The 15,183-nt window shown below is 51.0% G+C and overlaps 1 protein-coding gene across 1 annotated transcript in view; it reads right to left on the reverse strand.

The window, feature by feature from the left end:
- LOC140391939 (stAR-related lipid transfer protein 13-like) overlaps positions 1-13,777 on the reverse strand; it is a 938,750-nt gene extending 924,973 nt beyond the window's left edge. The window contains exon 1 of the mRNA XM_072477005.1: positions 13,706-13,777. The gene's annotated coding sequence lies outside the window, so the exon portion shown is untranslated. The remainder of the gene's footprint in view (positions 1-13,705) is intronic.
- Between the last annotated feature and the right edge of the window lie 1,406 nt (positions 13,778-15,183).

A 15,183-nucleotide genomic window follows, 5' to 3' on the forward strand; every position in this document is an offset into this window, starting at 1 on the left:
TGTGAAAACTATTTACAATATTAGCAAGAGAACATTTTTTTTGTTACAATACAACAACATTCTTGGTGTCACGCGGATGCCACGAGTCGAGCGGGCGGTCTGGTCTTCCTCATCGATCACCTCAGCCCCGGTGGTGGTGCAGGTGCTTGTTCAGGCGTTGTCGTCTCCGGAAGCGTTTCGGTGTTTGTTCCTGTTTCACTCCTGGGCGGGCACGGGAGGAGGACCGATCCTCCCGGGAAGGGGGCGGTCGCGGGGTGCGCCGGTGGTAGGGAGGGGATGATCGGTGTCGGGGGGGGGGGGGGTGTGTGTTGCCGGCGGACGCCAGGTCCCGCAGGGAGACCGTGTCCTGTCAGCCGTCGGGGTACGCCACATAGGCGTACTGCGGGTTCGCGTGGAGAAGGTGAACCCTCTCGACCAACGGGTCCGATTTGTGCGCCCGCACATGTTTCCGGAGCAAGATGGGTCCTGGGGCCACCAGCCAGGTCGGCAGCGACGATCCGGAGGAGGACCTCCTGGGGAAGACGAGGAGGCGCTCATGAGGCGCTTGGTTAGTGGTGGTACACAGCAGCGACCGGATGGAGTGGAGAGCACCCGGGAGTACCTCCTGCCACCGGGAAACTGGGAGATCCCTGGACCGTAGGGCCAGCAGGACGGTCTTCCAGACCGTGCCGTTCTCTCTCTCTACTTGCCCGTTCCCCCGGGGGTTGTAGCTGGTCGTCCTGCTCGAGGCTATGCCCTTGCTGAGCAGGAACTGGCGCAGCTCATCACTCATGAAGGAGGAACCTCTGTCGCAATGAATACACGCGGGGCAACCGAACAGTGTGAATATGGTGCCAAGGGCTTTAATGACTGTGGCCGCTGTCATGTCGGGCAGGGGATGGCGAAGGGGAAACGAGAGTACTCGTCCACCACGTTCAGGAAGTATGCGTTGCGGTCAGTGGAGGGGAGGGGCCCTTTGAAATCCAATCTGAGGCGTTCAAAGGGGCAGGAAGCCTTGATCAGGTGCGCTCTATCCGGCCTGAAAAAGTACGGTTTGCACTCTGCGCAGATGTGGCAGTTCCTGGTGACTGTACGGACCTCCTCCACAGAGTAGGGGAGGTTGCGGGACTTTATGAAATGGTAGAATCGAGTGACCCCCGGGTGGCAGAGGTCCTCGTGGAGGGCTTGGAGACGGCCTATTTGTGCGTTGGCACATGTGCCGCGGGATAGGGCATCGGACGGCTCGTTCAGCTTTCCGGGACGGTACAAGATCTCATAGTTGAAGGTGGAGAGCTCGATCCTCCACCTTAAGATCTTGTCATTTTTAATTTTGCCCCGCTGTGCATTATCGAACATGAAGGCTGCCGACCGTTGGTCGGTGAGGAGAGTGAATCTCCTGCCGGCCAGGTAATGCCTCCAATGTCGCACAGCTTCCACTATGGCTTGGGCTTCCTTTTCCACTGAGGAGTGGCGGATTTCTGAGGCGTGGAGGGTCCGGGAGAAAAAGGCCACGGGTCTGCCCGTTTGGTTAAGGGTGGCCGCCAGAGCTACGTCGGATGCGTCGCTCTCGACCTGGAAGGGGAGGGACTCGTCGATGGCGCGCATCGTGGCCTTTGCGATATCCGCTTTGATGCGGCTGAAGGCCTGGCGAGCCCCTGTCGACAGGGGGAAGGTAGTGGTCTGTATTAGCGGGCGGGCCTTGTCTGCATACTGGGGGACCCACTGGGCGTAATACTGCTGGGGACAAGTCTCGCTTAATAAATTGTAGCGCACAATGACTTACGAGAGAGACGAGAAGTGATGAAGTTGATTCAGGCTTTATTAAGCGAGACTTGTCCCCAGCAGTTCAGCAACAGAATGAAGCGGCGGGGAGAAGCTCGGGTTCTTATACTCCGCCTCCAGGGCGGATCCAGGAGTCAGCAGCCAACCAGGACCCGGGATCTGTCAGCCAATAGCATCACGGCTTCACAGTCCCACATGACCCCTGATACATACCACCACAATATGTTAACTCTTATTTCTCTCCCCACAGATACTGCCAGACTTGCTGAGCAAATCCAGCACTTTCTGTTCCATAACGTAATGTTACCTGGTCAATAATGTCAATACCATCAAGAACAACCAACCCCAACCACTCATTTGCCTCATTGTGCATGTGCTGACTCTTGGAAAGTGCTTTGTAATTAGTCACACTCCTTTGCTCTTTCCCCATAGCCCAACAAATATTTCCTTTCCAAGCATTTATCTAATTCCCTTCTAATTCCTCTTTAAAAGTTATTATTGAATCTGCAAACACCACCCTTTTCAGCAGTGCATTCCAGATAAAAACAACTCACTGTGTAAAATATGTTTTCTTCAATTTCGTTCATCTCGGGTTCTCCTGCCTTATCTTGTGTCTTCTGGTTACTAATCTTTCTGGTATAGGAACAGTCCTTCCTTATTTACTCTTTTGTGAACTGCAAAGGCATTCTTGCTTTTAACTTGCCATTTCTTTTTCCAGAACATCATCAAAGTAGAGGGAAGTTAGTCTGCTTTACCCACTGCTGCTTTAGCCACAACCCTTAAGATTGTAATTATCTTAAACAATCCCATTCTTAAAGAGAAAGATCATACTGCGAGTCACGTAAAACACTCTACAAACTGGAAGCCCTTTTATTCCAATAATCATTAACATTGCAATATTTACTTTGATAAAGGATGAAAATCAGCAGTGATTTAAGGCATTTATTACAAAAGTAATAGTGCTTGTAGTAATAAGAGCACATCCTCAGCACTCAAAGAGTTATGTTTTGGGGATGGGACCCAACATCGTGTCAGCATCAGACACCCAACTTGATTTTTGTGGGGATGGCTATTTAGTGGCCAGGTTGTCACCCAAATAAGGATGGTGAGCAGTTTCAAAGGCTGGAGCATCAATTGGATGCCATCCAGTATTAATACATTGACACTCCCATGATCCCAGTTTGGATAGTTGTTGATGTATGTAAAGAGAGATCCTCCGGAAAGATTTTTAATTGTGGTAGTGAGCTTCCCGGTGCTCGGCCCAGCAAATCCAGCAACGCTATTCAACATCAATTGGTCCATTTAACGAGGCCTCATGGGCTTCTTGCCGCAAATGCAAGCTCACCAGCTGGTTCGCCGGGACCGCGCTCACCAGCCCCCCGCTAACAAAGTCGAGCAGCACTTAAGCTGCATTTACTCAGCCAACCCTAGCCAGCACGCAACAATGGCACTGAGGAGACCAGCCCCAAGATTTGGGGACCCTGACTTGGGGTGGCTGCTGGACACAGTGGAGGTCAGGAGGGAAATCCTGTTCTCCCGAGGGTCAAGGAGGGCTAGCCATCAGGCAGCCAGTGCTGCCTGGGATGAGGTGGCGGCAGCTGTGAGCACTGGTAGTGTGATGTGGAGGACTGGCCTCCAGTGCAGGAAGAAGGTTAATGATCTAAACCGGGAAGCACGAGTAAGTAGATAGCATACCCTTCACCCACCCACCTCTGAGACCTCTCCCACATCCCCATGGGAGCATGTACCCCCCTCCCCCTGCAACACCCCCAACCATTCTAGCGTCCCCGCCCCCTTAAACCCCCCCAACCCCTCCATCACACACCGCCCCACCATTGTGAACCATGCATGTGGCTAATGATGCCTCTCTCTGTGTCTCCGCAGGAAAAGCTCTCCCACTACCATTGGGAGAGGGGCCAGACTGGCAGTGGCATGCTGGACATATGATTCCTCACCACCCTCGCGGGGCATGCCTTGAAGGTGACCGGTGTGGCCATGGACACAGTGGTCACCAACGCAGAGGCTGGTGGAAGCTGCAGAGGTGAGGAAGCACCGAGCTCTACCCGGAGGACCTGTCAAACATGAGTTGTTATTGCCTTACTGACTGACCCATCCCTCCCACTGACCATATGTCCATTCTCCCGCTGGTCCTCTAGCCGACGGTGCCAGCACATCCCGAGCGGCACTCTCTCCAGCTTCCCAGGAGACCTCGGAGGAGGAGAACTCTGAGGATGCCTCTGTAATAGTCACGGCACAGCTGTCACCTCCACCCTCCACCAGCGCAGATACACATACCTCAGGGGGAAATGTTAGTGGGCAGGCATCTGGGGCACAATGGTGAGCAGCACACTGCTGCTGATGTACATCAGGTAGAGGCAGAAACCCCCAGGCGAGCCAACAGTTGGAGGTCTGCTGGATCCCAGGATCAGCTGGGTCCCAGCCTGATTCTGAACTTGTGGAACAAAGTTACGCGGAGTTGATGGAGATGTTAGCTAGTACCCGGGACATTCAGAGGGAGATGTCAGCGACACTCCAGCAGGTCCATAGCCGTTTGGAGGAGTCCCGAAGGCTATGGGCACAGGAGATTTCGCCGACAATACATGGTACCGAGGCCAACACTGCTAGGGCAGCGACCACAGTGGAGAGCTTGGTGCACGACGTCAGCACCATTAGTGAAGGTGTCCAAGGCGTTGTGCAGTCGATGACGGCCATGGCTGAGGGTCTCGGCAGAATGTCCAATTCGCTGGGGGATGTCACCCAGTACCAGGCTGACCTTGATGAGGTTCTGCAGGACATTTCCCGCTCTCAGATGGGCATGGCGAGGCACTGCAGAGCATGTCCCAGTCGCAGGTGGGCATGTCCCAGTCACTGAGGAGTATCGGCGAGGGTGTTGGCACAATGATGCAGACCATGGGGAGCTGCCAGGGCTGGCAATGATGCAGGGGTAGCTGGGGTTCGAACCAGCTCCCCCTCCATCCCAAAGTGAACCCCGGGGCCCTGTGGGTACCGAGCGGGAGGAGGGGGTGCTAAGTGCCAACCCAGACCCGTCCCATGGAGCGGAGACAGTGGTCACCAGCTCCCCTGAGTTCCACCCCTGCGATGAGACCACGTCTCGCAGCCAGTACATGGGACAGGGCAGCACAGCTGTGCATGTGCCACCGACAAGTGAGCCAGGGCTCTCCGATCCTAGAGTCCCCAAAGGACACCCACCCAGGTGCATCGAATGCCATGGGACAAGGTAAGCAGGTGACTGCCTCCGCCTTTGATATGCATCCTGGGGACACACCTAGATTTAGTGGTCGAGCTAGGAGGACAAAGTACGTTGAGAATCACCGAGGACGCCGGGGGGGGGGGTGTTGTTATCGGGAGGGTGGGGAATTGTCAAACACAATAAACAACTTTGTGCACAACCAGTATGATGCCTGTGTCACGTTCTTCTGCAATGCGGGCCGACCTCTGAATCCTTGACCCATCTATCGAGGTATTTCCCCTTCCCCATGGCACCCACCCACCCTTCAGTCATGGGCATGTCACCAGGGCTGTGTCCCATCCCCTGGGTGTTCGGATGTTGGCTGCTGCGTGTGTGGTGTTGCCTCCCGCAGTGTTGAAGCACAGTGTCCAGGTATCAAGGTGTGATTGCGATCCTAGGCAATGACTCCCACATGCTACATGTCCCGCCCACCCATGGGAATCCCCTTGGGTTGTGTGAAGTGCTCACTTAACCACGATTGCCAATTCCCTATTAACAATAGCCTTCAGCCGCGTGGCCAGTGGTCTCAGCAGTCGGTGGGGGTTATAGGTGGTCAGTGGAATAGACAGGCAGGGATATGGTTGCCCCAGGAATGGGTAAACACGATCCACGGGTTGGCATGGTGCTGCCGCAAGCAGTTGCCCCTCCGGTTGCCCCCCCCCCAGCGCACCCCCCCATTCTCCCATGGCAGCCCACCCCTGCAGAGAGTCCTCCACCCCCCACAGAGCCCTTGGGTGGCAAGCCCAGCACACCCGGGTTCTTTGCCTGCGAGCAAAGATGGCTACTCCCCTCCTCGGCTCCCCACAGAGGCCCTTCCGCCAGGTTCACATTTTTTCAAAGGAGTGCTAATCGGCACCAGTGTGACCACGTGCTGGGAGACGGCTGAATGACGGGAGGCCATTGGATATGGGGTAGCTCTCACTAATTGTATGGGATGGGGCTTAAGTGGTGATAATTGGTTTCTCGCCACGCTACGGCGAGATCCCGGTTTCGCCTATGGCCGGTTGCATCGCAAACTGTTTGGCGCCAGGCGCAGATCTCGTTTTTGGCATCTCCTGCTGTTCACCGGCCTTGTTTTACTTGAGCGAGAGCGAAATAAGGCCGGAGAATCATGCCGGTGCCTCACGATGGAGATGCCCTCTGACGATGAATTTTAAAGTTTTCAATTTAACCCTCCTATGGATGTCAAGTGGTCGCAGCTGTGGCTCGGTAGCCATGACAGGTGAGGGGGACAGGGAATGGTCCTCTAGCAGGATGGAGAGCCACTGGTCTGGCACTAGGATGACAGCGCCATTACTTGACCGTGCTTCAGCTTCAGTTTGGGACCTGCAAGCTGACTGAGAAATTCCAGTTGGCGTCTGCTGTGTGTCCTTATTAGGCTTACTTGACCGAATACACGACTCGCTGCTGGTCGCACCCCCAGCTCTACCAGGAATAAAAATGGCCCAAAGGCAGGAATATGCTGCTCTCCTGCACCGACGTCTGAGCCTTTCCACCTTAAACAGGAATCTAAAATTTGGCTCGCCGTCAACCTCAGAAATTATTCTGAGAAGATAAATAAATGGCTAATCATAAATTAACTGAATCAGAGAAGATCTTTTGTTCTGCTTTTATTTGTATTGAGATTTCAAAGATTGCATCTTTTTATGAGTCAATAGAATATGCAAGGACAGTGCCTTCTGTCCTCCCTCTACCATGTACAGAAGACCTACTTAAAAGGACACAATTTAACACCAGACAAATTTACGAACACATTACTGAATTTTGAACTTGACGACATATTTTGGAGTGGGGTAGGATTTTAATTCCTCTTTTCTCTCTACTTTTCTCATTTCAGGACTTCTACAATTTCTTTCTCAAATGATACATGATGCGACCATCAATTCACTCGAGACAGAGAATAGAAGTGAACAGAGGCTTTAATCAACTAGAACAGTGCCTGCCTGCGACTGCTCTGCAAGTGAGAGCCGCCTACAGGGCAGCTGCTATTATACCTCCCCTCAAGGGGGTGGGGCCAGGGGCGGAGCCCACAAGGGCACCAACATGATACAATTAGTGTAGTACAGGACAATGGGCCATAGGTGGAGCTCACATGGGCAACAGCGTGGTACAATGTATTACAGTGGTGAATGATTACCATAATACGTTCACCATATTCACCCCGTTTTTAAAAATTGAAGTCCGACAGGGGGTGAAGGGCTCACAGGTTCAGTCTGTCCAGTGCCCTGATCGTGCGCTGCGATCGTCGGAGCTCTGGTGTTGCAGCAGGCACGGGTGGTGAACTCGTCGGCGTGGGCACAGGTGTGGACTCCGGGCGTGTCTTCAGGAGCTTCATTCCTGTAGGTCGGCGAAGGGGGGAGGGGATATAGGAGGGGGTGTGGGGGCCATGTAGGGGCGGGGGCACTGTTTGGTGTAGGTGGTGTAGGTTGGTGGGGGTAGGTTGGGGTGATGGCAGGGGATACTGCGGGTGCCAGGTCCCGGAGGGAGACCGTATCCTGTCGGTCGTCGGGGTGCTCTACGTATGTGTACTGGGGGTTGGTGTGAAGGAGCTGGACCTTCTCGATCAGGGGGTCGGACTTATGACTCCTTACGTGTTTGCGGAGTAGGACAGGCCCCGGTGTCTTCAGCCAGGACGGAAGCGAGACCCTGGAGGTGGATTTCCTAGGGAAAATAAACAGGCGGTCATGAGGGGTCTCGTTTGTGGCTGTGCAAAGGAGTGACCTAATGGAGTGGAGCGCGTCGGGAAGGACGTACTGCCAGTGTGAAACTGGGAGATTCCTAGACCTTAGGGCCAGGAGGATGGCTTTCCATACCGTCACATTCTCCCTCTCCAGCTGTCCGTTTCCCTGGGGGTTGTAACTGGTAGTTCTACTCGAGGCGATTCCCTTACCGAGCAAGTACTGACGCAGTTCGTTGCTCATAAACGAGGGGCATAAACGGTCATTATGGACGTAAGTGGGGAAACCGAACAAGGTGAAGATACTATGTAGGGCCTTCATGACATGTGGCCGCAGTCATGTCGGGGCCAGGGATTGCAAAGGGGAAGCGGGAGAACTCGTCAACGACGTTGAGGAAATACGTGTTGCGGTTGGTATAGGGGAGGGGCCCTTTGAAGTTGATACTGAGGCGCTCAAAGGGCCGGGATGCCTTCACCAGGTGGGCCTTATCCAGCCGATAGAAGTGCGGCTTACACTCCGCGCAGATTTTGCAGTCCCTGGTCATGGCCCTGACCTCCTCGGTGGAGTAGGGCAGGTTGCGGGCCTTGATGTAGTGGAGAAGCCGGGTGACCCCCGGGTGGCAGAGGTTATCGTGGTTGGCCCGGAGTTGGTCATCTTGCGTGCTGGCGCATATGCCACGGGACAGGGCATCTGAGGGCTCGGTGAGCTTCACAGGACGATATACTATATCATAATTATAGGTGGAGAGTTCGATTCTCCACCTCAAGATCTTATCGTTCTTGATCTTGCGCCGCTGTGTATTGTCGAACATGAAGGCTACCGACTGTTGGTTGGTGACGAGGGTAAACCCCCTACCAGCGAGGTAGTGCCTCCAGTGCCACACGGCTTCCACGATGGCTTGAGCTTCTTTTTCGACTGAGGAGTGTCGAATTTCAGAGGAGGTGAGGGTATGGGAGAAAAATGCTACTGGCCTGCCCACCTGATTGAGGGTGGCGGCGAGAGCGACCTCTGATGCGTCGCTCTCCACTTGGAAGAGGACGGACTCGTCCACCGCGCGCATCGCGGCCTTGGCATTATCTGCCTTGATGCGGCTGAAGGCCTGGCGGGCCTCAACCGCCCGTGGGAAGATGGTAGCTTTGATCAGTGGGCGGGCTTTGTCTGCATAGTTGGGGACCCACTGGGCGTAATAGGAAAAGAACCCGAGGCACCTTTTTAGGGCCTTGGGGCAGTGGAGAAGAGGGAGTTGCAGGGGGGGGCGCATACGGTCGGGTTCGGGGCCTAGAACGCCGTTTTCCACGACATAGCCGAGGATGGCTAGTCTGGTTGTGCGGAAAACGCATTTCTCCTTGTTATAAGTGAGGTTGAGGGCTTGGGCGGTATGGAGAAACTTCTGGATGTTGGCGTTGTGGTCCTGCTGGTCGTGGCCGCAGATGGTGATGTTGTCCAGGTACGGAAATGTGGCCTGCAGCCCGTACTGGTCCACCATTCGGTTCATCGTTCTTTGGAAGACCAAGACCCCGTTGGTGACGCCGAAGGGGACCCGGAGGAAGTGGAAGAGGCGGCCATCTGCCTCAAAGACCATGTAGTGGCAGTCCTACGGGCGGATTGGGAGCTGGTGGTATGTAGACTTCAGATCCACCGTGGAGAACACTCAGTAGTGTGCGATCTGATTAACCATGTCCACTATCCGGGGGAGGGGGTACGCATCAAGGTGCGTGTACCAGTTTATGCTTTGTCTGCAGTCTACAACCATCCAGTTCTTTTCACCTATAGGCGCTTCAGCATCATGAGGACGTCTGCGTATGTGGTCGTTTCCTCGAGTTGTACGGAGATTCGATGGCTCACCCGGCGTGGAGGAGGCTCAGCTTCTGATCGTCGGTGACAGAGGGCGAGGAGAAGGTGGCGAGGTAGGCCTTGAAACATTGGAGCCAGTGTGAAAAAATCCCTTTGGCTTGCGCGGCCTGTGGGTCGAGTTCCAGTCGGTTAGGTCTGAGTGCTGATTCTATTGCGGTGCTGTAGTTGATTAAATTGATGCGACCATCAATTCACTCGAGACAGCGAATAGAAGTGAACAGAGGCTTTAATCAACGAGAACAGTGCCTGCCTGCGACTGCTCTGCAAGTGAGAGCCGCCTACAGGGCAACTGTACTTATACCTCCCCTCAAGGGGGTGGAGCCAGGGGCGGAGCCCACAAGGGCACCAACATGATACAATTAGTGTAGTACAGCACAATGGTCCACAGATGGAGTCCACATGGGCAACAGCGTGGTACAATGTATTACAGTGGTGAATGATTACCATAATACGTTCACCACAATACAAATGGTGATTCAAAAGATTTTATGTAAATATTTATCCCCTCATGGGATCAACATTTTGAAATATCTCAGTTTATGTGAAGATTAAAGTAGGATTTCCTAACAATGGAAGGGTAAAAACACTTTAAAAGATGACCATTTATGCATTTATAAACAGAAGTCACTTACAATTATACTATTTTCTCACCCAGAAAACTGCTTAACATGCCTTTTTCTGGTAGAAATGACGAACTACAATTTCTGGAGATCATATAAGTTACTTCTAGATTTGCTGCCATCATTATGAGAAGGCTCGAAATATAAATAGGGAGGAGAATGGACTGACCCTGCCCTCCCCACACTGATCTGTGGTGTAAAAGTGTCTTTTGGCTTCCATGTGTCAAAAAGTACTGAAATTTACCTAATTTGTTTCATTAATTAACCATTGCTAGTTTCAAAGTTCTAGTCAAGGAGAATAGAGCGACAAACTACAAACATTTTCACCAGCTACAACAATGAATTAGTGCGCACTCAAATTGACTATTGTGTCAGAAAATAACGGTCTGAGTTTTATGAGGGGCATTGGACAACCTACATACTTGATAGCAGAGGCACTGCTTGACAATTTTACCACAAGTTGCCTCCTAATTGGCCACCTGTCAGCCCACCATCCAAGTAAAGATGACAGAAAGACAAACTCCTGATACTCCTGCCCCAATCACAGGGTTGGCAGCTCTGAAACCTCACCAGCGTGACTGGAGAGGTGGTGAATGCAAGGACCTCAGCAGCTCCTCAGGTAAGTAAAATATGTTTCTGTGACGAGTATCAAAGGAAAACCCTCCAGGGAGGTCCTCGGAGCCACATGTGATGTCTTCCCTGCTGTTATAACCCTGCAGGAGGCAGGATCTGCAGCATCAGAGTCCCTGCGTCCTCATCTGAATATGATCTACCCAGATGAGGGGGCAGGGTTAACGCTCTCTTCAAAGGACTGCTGGGATATAAATACTCCGGCCCAGATGAGGACGGGGGTGGGAGTCCCTTCAGGGAGTAGGAGGAGTGTATAGTAACCTGAATAAAACCAAATTTGTTTGCTACAGATATCGCTTCTAAGTAGTCACTTGCTTGAGACTTTACACCTGCCCAAAGTCCTTCTTTGGTCCATGAGACCTTACGTCCTGGGCCGTCACTGGAAGATCACGTCAACTTAGCTAACAGCCACCACAACTGCCCTCATGCCATTGGCAAAACTGACTTTTAAATATGGAAATCTGCCCATTGGAGCCGGCAGCTGGTTCCACCATTTGTAAAATGCCCTGACTGCAGGACAGTGTCAAGGAGCCAATCCAATCTAGCTGCTCACAATTTTACTGGTGCATAGCTTCCCGATAAAATCCTGGCCAATGGCTATCACTATGGATGTCAGGAATATTTGAAAATCCCAGGCCTACTCCTCTCATGGTTTTGGAAATCATTGAGCAAATGTTGCGGATTTCAATAACACTGGTTTCGGGATTTATAGCCTGTTCATGTTGAGACCAAGGGCAGAGGTTTCCTGGACCTTTGTAGGCGAGTTTAGAGGTGAAAGGGATGGGGAAGTCCCAGAAATTGATGTTGGGTTGGGATAACATACAATCTCACTATCTTTGGCTTTCATTGGGCAGCATTGAAAAAGATTGATGAACACCCATGTATCTATCACGTAACCACGTAGCACGGTAGCCTTGTGGATAGCACAATTGCTTCACAGCTCCAGGGTCCCAGGTTCGATTCCGGCTTGGGTCACTGTCTGTGCGGAGTCTGCACATCCTCCCCGTGTGTGCGTGGGTTTCCTCCGGGTGCTCCGGTTTCCTCCCACAGTCCACAGATGTGCAGGTTAGGTGGATTGGCCATGATAAATTGCCCTTAGTGTCCAAAATTGCCCTTAGTGTTGGGTGGGGTTACTGGGTTATGGGGATAGGGTGGTGGTGTTGACCTTGGGTAGGGTGCTCTTTCCAAGAGCCGGTGCAGACTCGATGGGCCGAATGGCCTCCTTCTGCACTGTAAATTCTATAATTAAGAAGTAGTTGGGGTAAGCCAATTATGAGTTACTTTGGTCCGGAATCCTGGATTTCCTGCCAGGGAACAGTCTTCTTGACTTGTCAGCAAGGATCACTGAGGGAGTGCACAGTGGAAAAAGCATCTTCAGTGGAACTGACAAGCTGTGAAGTCTTTGGTTAATTGAAGAGAAGAGCACCAGCCATGGCCTTTGGGGGACTGCTGGTCAAAGCACTTCATTTCTCAGATGCCCTTTCACTGCTTGACAGGTGATTGCCAACTTCCTGGATGGCAAATTAGGATTTTCTACCTAAGCTCATGCATTTCAACAATGAAGAGGATGAGTCTGTGCAAGAACACCTCACTTGTACAGGTTAATCTGTCACAATTAGACAAATTCGAGCCACTCTTTATCCTGATTTGGAAATATATTGCCGTTCCTTCACTGTAGCTGGGTCAAAATCCTGGAATTCCCTCCATAATAGCACTGTGGTGTATCTGGACCACATGGACTGAAACAAATCAAGAAGACAATTCATACAATCTTCTGAAGGGCAATTAGGGATGCCTGGCCTGGCCAGTGAAGCCCATATCCCTTTAAAGAGTAATAAAAAACTCTGATGTTCATATGCCCATGACACAGTCTACCAGCCACCATTACTACACTGGCTTGTTAGTCTGAGTAGTGGCAACTACTGGCTAAGGGAATCACTCCCTTGAACCATTTTAGGACTTAGTGCGTAGTTACCAATAGTTACTCTGTTTTATATAATAGAAAGGCTGGTTAAAGACATTTGGGTCTCGGAATTTTGGGTAGATACACATGACCCATTGCATCAGACAGAAGGTGGGCAGAGAGAGTCCATTGCCTATTTAATGGAAATCTCCAAGTCCAGTCCAGTTCTCATAGTTGGGCCTCAGTTCCATCAGCAAGCTGCTTGTACAATTGGAGTACTTCACAGATCAAGCACTGCCAAATTATGTAGGTCCATTGTAAAGCCAGTTAGTCCTGATGACTTATTGGGGGAATGATAAAAGGTAACCCTGAAGAAGGCCAGGGTGGCTTTATGGACCAGCTGTGTATCAATGCTCACAGTAGTCATTTACAAAACTGCTTCCCCCTTTTTATAGCCACCTTTTAAAGACCTTAGGTCACACAATTCCACTACTATCCATAGCCAACGGTTACCCCCATTAACGGAATAATTTCAGATATTTGCACCTATTAAATAAATACAAATCCGCCTGACTTACATATCTACCATGTTTTTCAGCCCAAAATATATGCAATTACCGTTGTTTCTTTCAACAATTCCCAAGTTATAGCAGGTTTCAGACTTAAAAGCATAACATTCTAAATCTATGATCATTCCAGATATTGCACACAAAAATCCATTTTAAGCTCATTGTAAAATACTGTAGTAAAAGTTAGCATTCACTAGTAGTTCACTCACTATGTTGGAAACAAACATATGCAACCAAATCTACACAAAATGTCCTGCTAGGTTACCTCTTTGAAGATTGCAAGTACTCTATCCTTTCTCACAAATATTGTGTTTAACATTAAATTCCACTTGGAAATCACTTCAAATTTTGAATGTAGCCACTGAATGTAACTGAAAAATAATGTAAGGGTTATATCAGATCGTCACAGTAGCACAACTAGATCGTTAATAAGTACTTACAGCAGCTTCAGCATTCACATAAACAGGAACACCGATTTATAACTCTGTCGCCGCTGCACGTCATTTTTGAAAGTCCATGATTCAAACCTGAATCAAAAAACATTTGCTAGTTTAAAGGGTGACCTACATTGGGTTACTGCATAATGACTAGCAGCTGGTCACTAATAAATGTAGATAGTCAAAGACTCAGAAGGTGAAGGTCACTTCCATTTGAAGTTCAAAACTGGCGTACCAGTACCAATAAGATAAAGCTCGCATGCCATTATGTTAACCCTTCCATTGCTGTATTTCTTCGGCACCTTTAAAAAATATAGTACTAGATTTTCCATCATCTTTTAATTTTATTGCTTATGTGGTAGACATTTAAGAGATATTCCATTTCTCTCAACAAAGATATATTCTATTGGAAAACTAGTCTACAAGAAGGATAAACAAACCATTGCTAATTAATGAAGTCAAGGGTGCTTTCAAATTGAAGAATAAGGGGTGGAGGGGGTGGGGGTTGTGGGATTCTCCATTTGTGAGTCGATGGGCTGGATTCTCTGTTTCTGAATCTAAGGGCTGGATTCTCTGATTTTGGAGACCAAGTGCCAGCGCGGGATCAGTGGCATTTTACAACAGAAAAAATGGCGCAACAGCTGTACCGATTCAGCTACTTTAAATGGGCTAGCACCATCGCCATGTGGAACGCAATTAATTCCATGCAAAACGGTGCCGGATTCGCCAGGCCCGTTTTCATTACACATGAGGATCACACACTGCAGCTACACTTAAACGGTCCTTACCCCCGACACACACCGTCCGAATCAACAAGAGGCTAAAAGGAGAGCAGCGCCACGGTTCAGGGAACCTTCCACCCCACACCCACCTCGCCCCTCACCCCCCTCAGCCCACACCCCCCTCAGCCCATATCCCCCTCATCCCCCTCACCCCACTCAACCGGAGATGGGGCCAGTTCATCCAGAGCTTCCTGCACCCAGCTAGTGCCAGAGCCAGTACCCCCCAGACAGCCGAGCATGGATGGGGAGAGCAGCCTGCAAACAGACTTCCACCCAAGACTCAGGACACCCTGGAGCTCGGGTCGGTGGATGACACTGACTTTCCATCACAGTTGTCTCCTACACACTCCACCATCCCAGAGACTATCATCTCGGTTGAGCACATTAGTGAAGAGGCTCCTGGGACACTATCTGGTGCGCACCACATATCAGATCCAGGACAGCAGGTGGAGGTAGGAGCAGCCGAGGGGTCGGACTGTCGGAGGGCAAGCCAGCCCCAGGAATCAGCTGCCTTCCAGGCAGGTCACGGGCTTCTGGAACTGAGATACCCTCAATTACGACTCAGGAGAGGAGATTGATAATTCAAAGGCTTTAATTACCAGAGAACCAGACAGCTGCCGGGAAGTGTGCTCACTGCACGCTGCCTACTGAACGTAACCTTATATACAGTTTCCTGGGGGTGGAGCCGGAGGCGGAGTA

Source organism: Scyliorhinus torazame, chromosome 15 (assembly GCF_047496885.1).
Source record: "Scyliorhinus torazame isolate Kashiwa2021f chromosome 15, sScyTor2.1, whole genome shotgun sequence".
Classification (NCBI taxonomy): domain Eukaryota; kingdom Metazoa; phylum Chordata; class Chondrichthyes; order Carcharhiniformes; family Scyliorhinidae; genus Scyliorhinus; species Scyliorhinus torazame.